The 9,233-nt window shown below is 39.3% G+C and overlaps 1 protein-coding gene across 2 annotated transcripts in view; it reads right to left on the reverse strand.

Moving 5' to 3' along the window:
* RGN (regucalcin) overlaps positions 1-1,926 on the reverse strand; it is a 37,684-nt gene extending 35,758 nt beyond the window's left edge. For both annotated transcript variants that reach the window (XM_015812282.1, XM_015812281.1), the window contains exon 1: positions 1,429-1,926. The gene's annotated coding sequence lies outside the window, so the exon portion shown is untranslated. The remainder of the gene's footprint in view (positions 1-1,428) is intronic.
* Positions 1,927-9,233: the final 7,307 nt, after the last annotated feature.

The raw sequence follows: 9,233 nt of genomic DNA on the forward strand, positions 1-9,233 counted from the left end.
GAGTGCCGCCTCTGGCACCCGTGCCATAGGTTCGCCACCACTGCCTTAAGGGATAGCCTTCTGGGTAATGCAGTTTATGTTACCTGGCCATATCTGTGTTGGGATTGGCCACTGGGAGGGACTTCTGTTTTATTACGGCATATCCTGGTTACGTGCCAGTCAGCGAGGTCTCTATGAATTCCAGCTACGAGGATTAGTAGCTCCATTAGTATGGAAGAAGCTATTTTCTTTTTACCTATGTGATGGGTCCAGATTACAACCTATATTCCAAAAGAATCTCTACAATAATTGTAAGTTATTGACTTGAGGATCCCTTCCATGGAGTTATTCTGCCTATATCAAGTAATATCCACCAGCAATCTCTTTGCTTGAATCAGGATAATGAGAGTCATTCTGGTGTAGTGATTAAGGCATCATGCTAAAAAGCAGGAGACCATGATTTCTAGTACTGTATTAGGCACAAAGCCAGCTGGGTGACCTTGGGCCAGTCACTTTCTCTTTGTCCTAGGAAGGAGCCAACAGCAAACCACTCCTAAAAATAAAACTGCACCAGAGTCTAAAAAACAGGAAGAAAAAAAATATGGAGACAGGAAATCACAACAAAGTACACATGCACAAGACTACACTGGTATTGTTTTAATGTATTTGGTATATTCTACTTGAGAACTGTACAGGATAGGAAATTTAGGATATATGAGCGTTCTAATAAAAACCAGGATTGTTTTCCATGGCTACTAAAAATTAAACCCATCGGTTCGGGCTATCCTATCGCGCTGAAGTTCGAACGATCAGTAGTAGCAAAGAGGTACTTTTAAAACACGGGGCTTTTCTTGCCCAGCGATGGTAGCCAGACAATCCGCTCCGGCTGCATTAAGAACGTGGAGCCCAAACATTACAAATAAATATGTACATTGGATTAAGTCTACCCTTTAAGTTTAGCCCCTCCAGGGAATTAGGAAGTGTTATAAATTTAGTTATTTCTCTGCACTGAGGTGAATGCTCGTGTTGATGCTTGCCGATTGCACAGGCATCGAGAGCGCTATAAAAAAAAATCTCTTCGCGCTGCAAAAACAGCACTTTCCCGAAGGGATGGGGGCAAAATGCCGCCTTCTTTAAACTGAAAATTTCATTCTCCGTGAGTGGGAAGCCACACAAATCCCTGTCCCTCTTTTCACTAGCGACAAATACATACGAAGATCGTCTCAGTTCAATTTTGGGGAGAAAGAGAATTTGAAGTAACACTGATGATGGGACGCCGGTCCTATCCCCAATCAATCTCCAGGCTAAATCTATACGTGAAAATAAAGCCTTGAAGCCCCTTCCTTCCCGGGATCTCGGAAAGTAGGAAGGCCTGCTCTTCCCCCGGCCACGTCACAGATGGCCTACGAGGAAGCGCAAGGAGTGCTGTCCGGGCCTTCCGTGACTTACCCGCGATGGGGCTGCAGCGGTGACGAAGCTACTGATAATCTCCGGGGACAGCAACTGGAAAAGGTCCGACCGACTCTCCTTCTCTGTAGGCGTTGTTGAGTTATTCTTGTTGCAACGATGCCCGGGAAAAATATCAATTTCTAACGCCGCGATTTCAACTTTGGAACTTATTAATTCTTAACACCGAGGAAGAAGTGACTCTGCTAAGTGCATCAAACTGTGAAGAAGGTAGAACCCGCCGTTTGCAATCTCTGTCCCTATCCCTCTTTTCACTAGCGACGTGCGAAATACGAAGAGCCTCCCTGTTCAATTTTGGGGAGTAAGCGAATTTGAAGCAACGTGAGAATGGGACGCTAATCCTATCGCCCATCAGTCTCCAGGCTACTTATAACTGATAGGCTAGCACATGATTAAAAATACCGGTTTGGCAACAAAATTACTTTCCCCTTCTTAAATATACTCCTTAATTATCTTAATTAGTTTCCCCTTTTAATTATATTATACTATATAATATAATTATATATTATATTTGGGCGAGGAAAGATCGAGAACCCAAGAAAGCAGGAGCAAGTTTAAACTGAAGGGCTGTAAACTCTTTTGACATTTAGAGCAAAATCTTGGCTCATCAACTTGTAGTTTGAAATGCATAAATGTGTCCATACTACTCTTGGCTGTGACTGGTAATTCTCAGGCTGGTAAACAAGACAACATCTGTAAGCTGCTTACTTATCTTTTATTTGGTAACCATCCTGCAATTTTTAAAGCAGCTTTGCAATAATTATAATACTGAGCAGATTAAACTGAGATTGTATGACTGGATTCACATATTTCAGTAAATTTGCTTGCTTAAATTACATTTGTGTATTGACCAAGTTTAAATACCTGCACTGAGCTGAAACCAAATATATGGTTCCTTCAATTGTGATTCAATACACTCCTCAATTGTTGGGTTTGCATAATAAAACTATAAGCAATTATTTAAAACCATACCATTTAAACCAATTACATTACAGTTTAGGAAAATGTGTAAACCAAGTCACTTAGTTGATTTCTAGACCAAGAGGAAAACTGAAGCTAAATTAGCCAAAATCTTTTTTTTTCTTGGAGGTGGAGGAAGCTTCGTATGAATAGGCCAAACTTTCTTAACCTGCAGCATTCCCAATACTTTTTGAAACATAATAATTATGTAAGAAAAGCCAGTACCATGTTTAAAAGATGAAAGACAAAATAAGGAATAGCTTCCCTTAACCATCAAGCTGTATCCTTGAGTTAAGCATTGGGAATTAATGTGGCATACATGTGCTGTTATGTTACTGCATGCACTAGTCAGGATTGGAAGCTTACCTGGCACTTTGCTTATTGTCCTTGCCTGAAATGACTAACATTTTGGATTTATAAGACTGGAATTTGAGACTAAGGCATGTTACATGGAGGAGTGTGAGATGTTTAGGATTAGGATGATTTAAAAATTAGCAATCGTTTTACTGTGCATGTCATTAAAACTATTTGGGTTATCTGTAGCTTGGAATGGACTTAAAGTAACATGAGGTTGGGACATCTGAAAGTTCTTCTGTTACAGGAAAGCAGGCAGCAAATTCCCAACTGCTTCAAGAGATGGCCTGCAAAATAATCAGGTATTGATAATGGCTGCTAAGAAGTCTGACATTTAATCTTTCTTGATACAGGATGAATGTGCAGATTTTCCACTCCTGTGATATTTTGGAAATACCATCTGCTTTGAGGTCTGCTAAGTCTACTACTGGCTTTAAACTTTCCATTTCCAGTAACTTTTGCCAAATGGCCAATGAGAAAATATCTTGAGAGTTGTAATACAGTAGTAAATGTAGAGCCACATGTTCTTATCTCTGCAGGATACAACCCTTCTAAGATTAGAATTTGAGAACAATTACTGCATATACTTCCAGAAAATTAGTCAGAAATCATTCAAGAGTACAAAATTCTATGTTACTAAACTAAAAACCAGATATCAGCATTGCTTGTGTTATTTATTTTAAAACATAACCCTCACCTCCAATAGCTACTTTATGCACCATTGAGCTGTAACACAATTTCCAATTTCTTTATTCTAATACTATGTATTTTTTCCCCTTAGCATGAAGCTTACTTGGGTAAAGCAAATGATCAGAAAGAGAATGGTCTGATCTAGCAGAAAGAGCAGGTATTTTATCAAGTGGCCCATTCTAGTAATTTAATTACACCGCTGTTATCCACAAACATAATGTGTACTGCATGTGTACAGTTGAGTTAACTAGAACAGGGATCCCCAACCCCTGGTCTGTGGACCAGCAATGGGCTAGAAACCGGGCTGCTCAAACAATTGAAGCCCCATCCACGGGATGCTGGCAGCATGCAAAACCATGCTCCCTCCAGTCTGCAGAAAACCCTCTCTCCATGGAACCGGTCCCTGGTGCCCAAAAGATTGGGGGCCACTGAGCTAGAAGAAAACTTCTAATTTAATGCAAGAAGCCACCAGAAAAACAGAACAAATTACAAATATTTTTCTTTTGTTTCCATTAACAGACTATTTATTATTAATTTATATTTCATATTTTTAAATTACTCATCTCCCTCAAAGAGAGGCTCTGGACAGTGTACAATATAATATACCAATAAATAAAACAACATGTAAAAATAGCATTAGAACTTAAAAATTAAATTAGGATTAAAAAATTCAAAATTAAAAGAATAATGACAAACTTCAAAAAGGGGGCAGAATACTAAGATGGCCATGTAGTGTTAGATTATTATAGGCAGGGGGACTCTCAAGGGACTAGCCAGCCCCATGATTGCATGGTCCTCTGTATTCCCACACAAGGCTACAGCAATGTTTTGACCCTTTGTGGATGGCCAAGTCATTGGGAGCTTTCCTCCCCTCTGGGAGCAAGATATTCCACAAAGCAGTGGCATAGAAGGCTCTCTTCCTAGACCCCTCCGGTCGAAATTCTTTGATTGATGGGGTCTGTAGCATACCTTCCATGCCTCATCACTTAGATGGGCTGATGGGATTGGGCAAAGCCGGTTTTGTAGGTAACTTTATAGGTGATGGCCAACACCTTGAATTGGACTTGGAAGCAAATAGATATCCAGTGCAGTTCACAGAGCAAGGGTATTATATGTGCCCTTATTTGGACACCCAGTATGACTCATTCTGTACTAGCTGAAGGTTCTGGATACTTTTAAGGAGTAGCCTCGTGTAGAATGTGTTGCAATAATCCAATCAGAAGATGACCAGGGCATGAGTGACCAGATGTAGACTCCCAGTCAGGCAAGGACATAATTGGCGCACAACACGGAATTGGGCAAAGGGCCTCCTGGCCATAGCTACTACATGTTCTTTGAGCAGGAGACATGACTCTAAGAGGACTCTCAAGTTACATATCTGGTCTGTCTAGAGCAGTGCAACCCCATTCAGGACCAAAGATGATAAACTCCTGGGTATAGAGGGGCCCACCCACAGCCACTCTGTCTTATTGGTGTTCAGTTGAAGTCTGTTATTCCCCATCCAGACCCCTATAACCTTCAGGCATCGTGAAGACTCCAACATTTACTTCATCTGGGACAGAGATATACAGATATACGTCATCACCAATATTTCATATTTCATGCACTGTACCTATAAGTTTTTTAAAATAAAACTGTATCTCTATAGGAGTGCTCCAAAAGATGATTATGGTATAAATGCCTACTTCTGATGCATTTTTCTCCTTTCCTCCAGTTCACCTTGCAGGACACAATATTTAACTGACAGATCTTTCCTAACAAAGAGTGATGAGGAATCTATTTCATGGTCTGCTCCTTCTCACATCCCTGTTAATGTTTATCGCCTTAGTAAAACTGCCTGATGCAGCTGCTAGTCAACCTTGCAGAAAGGAAACCTGAATATTAGCACAACTCTTTTCCCAGTTGACAGACACCAGTAAAGGTACAAAGTAGAAAGAGCAAGCATTTCTTCCACCATCTACCACGTATCAAGGTTATTATCAGTCTAGATCATCTTTCCCAAATTATTGTTTTCCAGATGAGTATCTCCAATTATTTGTAACCAGTTATTTATTGGTTACCACAGTACTGTACTTATGTACTACTACATTAAAACTGTTGCTTTCTGTTGTACCTATTACAATTCTGGTATACTAATATTACAAAAAGAGAACATCTGAGAAAGATCTCTGTAGCTACATAATGTTAGTTCTCAGAAAGTATATAGACAACAAAAGCTGGAAAAAAGTGGGAGGGAAAGAAGCAAATATTTTATATAATTGTAATCCTATTTTCCAAGGATCCCTTGGGAGAAAGTACAATCCAGTTAGTATTGTCCTGCAAATCAAACCTATGATAGCCACATAGTGCAGTGCAGAGAGCCAATGTTTTTAATGTCTAGTCAAAAACAAACTAATTTTTGGCAACTCATTTAATTAGTTACAACTAAAACAAAGCACAATTGTTGCTGCTTGAGAATAAAGATTATTGTATGTAGCTGAACTCTTGATGTCCCAGTTATGTGCATATCTATAAATAAATTTTAAAAACCAATTCAGTTCCTTGGGTTGCATAGCAAATATTAACAGAACCTATTTCAGATACTTTGTTTAAATTAGAATAATATGAAGTTCTAATGCTTCTGAGTCCAAGCAGGGGTTGGAATCAAGTGATCTGAAAGTCCACTTCCTACTGTACTGGATTTGTTGTGTTGCACTTAATCACCAAGTCTCTGTTCCCTAGTATTGCATCTTTGAAAGGCTGCAGGAAAGTACAGGCTTTTGGTGGTAATATTAGTATGTTATAATTATATTGCCTGCTCTTTCTGTCCAATTTAGGAGAGCAGTACATTATTACAGGTAGTCCTCATCTTATGACCACAACTGAGCCCAAATTTTCTGTTGATAGTGAGAATTTGTTAAGTGAGTTTTGCCTCTTTTTATGACATTTCTTGCCCTAGTTGTTAAGTGAATCACTGCAGTTTGATAAGTTGGTAATCTGCTTGTTAAGTGAATCTGGCTTCCCCATAGACTTTGCTTGTCAGAAGGTCATTACCCTCAGGATGCTGCAATGGTCGTGTGAACCAGTTGCCAAGCATCTGAAGTTTGATCACATGGCCACAGGGATGCTGCAACCATTGTTAAATGTGAAAAATGGTCATAAGTCACTTTTTCAGTGCCATTATAACTTTATTTATTTATTTATTTATTTATTAAACTTATATGCCGCCCTTCTCCCAACAGGACTCAGGGCGGCTTACAGCATATTAAAATGAATGGTCACTAAATGAATTAAGTCGAGGACTACCTATATTATTATTATTTATATATTGCCTGATTTGCAAAGACTCTGAGTGGTTTACAAATTATGAAAAACATTTAAAACCATGAAAACAGCACAAAATAAAAAGGAATAAAAATGGCAGAAAGAACAGATCCAGATGAGAACAAAGGAAAAGAAGGGGCTTAAATCACACTTTGCCTGGACAAAGAGCCAGGTTTTCAAGGCTCTTTGGAAACACCCAATAGTGTGGGAGTCATTCAAATGTGGGGTAATCTAATTCCAGAGTATTGCTACAGAGAAGATATGCTTTTGGGATCTTAGAAGATTGCATTGTTTTAACCAGAGAAACCTGGACCACACCAACCCTGACAGATTGAATCAGTCAGGCAGATACTATGGAAGACAAGTAGTCCTTCAAGAAACCAGACCAGATGCCATGTAGGGCTTTATAGGTAGCAACCAGCACCTTGAATCACACCCAGAAGCAAACTGGAAATCAGTGCAGCTCATGAAGCAGAGGTGTTACATGGCATACTGAACCATGTCCATCACTGTCCATGCCACAGCATTCTGGACCAGTTAAAGCTTTGAGGTGGCCTTCAAGGGCATCCTTTTTAGGGTACTTTGCGGTGAAGCTGTGAAGTGACCAGGACATGAAAGTCTGAAGGGTCCCCAATCTAGGAAGGGACACAACTGGTCCATCAGATGAAGCTGTGCAAATGACTTTCTGGATAAAGCTGCCACCTGCTCACCAAGCAGGAGCTGAATCCAGGAAGACCCCCCCAAATTACATACCACTCTTGAACGGGGAAATGATATCCCATTCAAGGTCAAAGATGGAATACCCCCACATCTTGGTGATCCAAACACCCAGAGTCATTTGGTCTTGGAAGGACCAAGTCAGAGAGTTCCTTTCCATCCAAACCCACACAGCCTCCACAACACCTCAAGAATCTATTTGGTCAGCCCAGAGTTAAAAGACATAATTGGGTATCATCGGTATACTGATGACACCAAACCCCATATCAGCAGATAATCTCACCCATCGATTTTATGTACATGTTGAAGAGGAAAAAGAAAATAAAACCTTGTGGCACTCCATTCTTTTTATTTAATATATAGTTTTTATGTGTGTTTTTAATTTGTCTTAGTTTCTTAGGTCATTAGGCTGCATTAACAAAGGGATAGAATCAAGATCACGTGAAGTGTTAATACTACTTTACAATGCCTTGATAAGGCCACACCTGGAATGCTGCATCCAGTTTTGGTCACCACGATGTAAAAAAGATGTTGAGACTCTAGAAAGAGTACAGAGAAGAGCAACAAAGATGATTAGGGGACTGGAGGCTAAAGCATATAAGAAACGGCTGCTGGAATTGGGTATGTCTAGTTTAATGAAGAGAAGGACGAGGGGGGACATGATAGCAGTGTTCCAATATCTCAAGGGCTGCCACAAAGAAGAGGGAGTCAAGCTATTCTCCAAAACACCTGGAGGCAGGACAAGAAGCAATGGGTGAAAACTAAGCAAGGAGAGAAGCAACCTAGAACTAAGGAGAAAAGTTAGAACAATTAACCAGTGGAACAACCTGCCTCCAGAAGTGGTGAATGCTCCAACACTGGAAGTTTTTAAGAAGAGACTGGACAGCCATTTGTCTGAAATGGTATAAGGTTTCCTGCCTGAGCAGGGGGTTGGACTAGATGACCTCCAAGGTCCCTTCCAACTTTACTATTATTATTGTTATAACTGACCTACTTTATATTTAATATATTCCTCTTTTTTAATCAAGTATTTAGCTTATTCTTCATTTAGAAGCTATCTAAGGATCCCTTTGTTAGGCCAAACCTATATGTTACACATTTCCTAAAAGAAACAATAATGCCATGATCTTAAACTAATTGCAAGAAATAGTAGTAAGTAGTGCTCCAACATTCCTATGTTACTTGTGTAAAAGCAAGCAAATAAAATACTGTTCTTAATTAGGCAGAAAGTTGCATGTTTTTCTGAAAAAAAGTTATCAAAAACTCATAAGAGGCATTCCTTCTTTTCTTGTCTTATATAACATGGGATGATTTTGGTCTAGTAGTTAAGGCACCAGGCTAGAAACCAGGAGACTATGAATTCTAGTCTCATCTTAGGTATGAAAGCCAGCTGAGTGAGTTTGGGTCAGTCACTCTCTCTCTAGCCAATCCACCTCACAGGGTTCTTGTGCAGCAAAGAGGAAGAGGAAGGAGTATTAAGTATATTTATCATCTTGAATTATTTATCAATAAATGCAATAAGGGTAAGGTATTTTTAAAAATGTTTGATTCAGAACTTTTGTTTTATTCACATACTGATTTAATAAAGGAACAAAATCAAATGCACAGAATTCATTAAAACTCAGACAAACTTATTTATATTTATATTTCATCTGATTTTTAATCCTATAAAAATTAAGAATCATACATTATCAAATCTTTATATGGAGACTATCCTGGATTATGTGCAAGTACTTTAAGGTCCTCAAGGCCACTTACACACA

Source organism: Protobothrops mucrosquamatus, unplaced genomic scaffold (genome assembly GCF_001527695.2).
Source record: "Protobothrops mucrosquamatus isolate PMUCROS unplaced genomic scaffold, P.Mucros_1.0 scaffold77, whole genome shotgun sequence".
NCBI classification, from domain to species: domain Eukaryota; kingdom Metazoa; phylum Chordata; class Lepidosauria; order Squamata; family Viperidae; genus Protobothrops; species Protobothrops mucrosquamatus.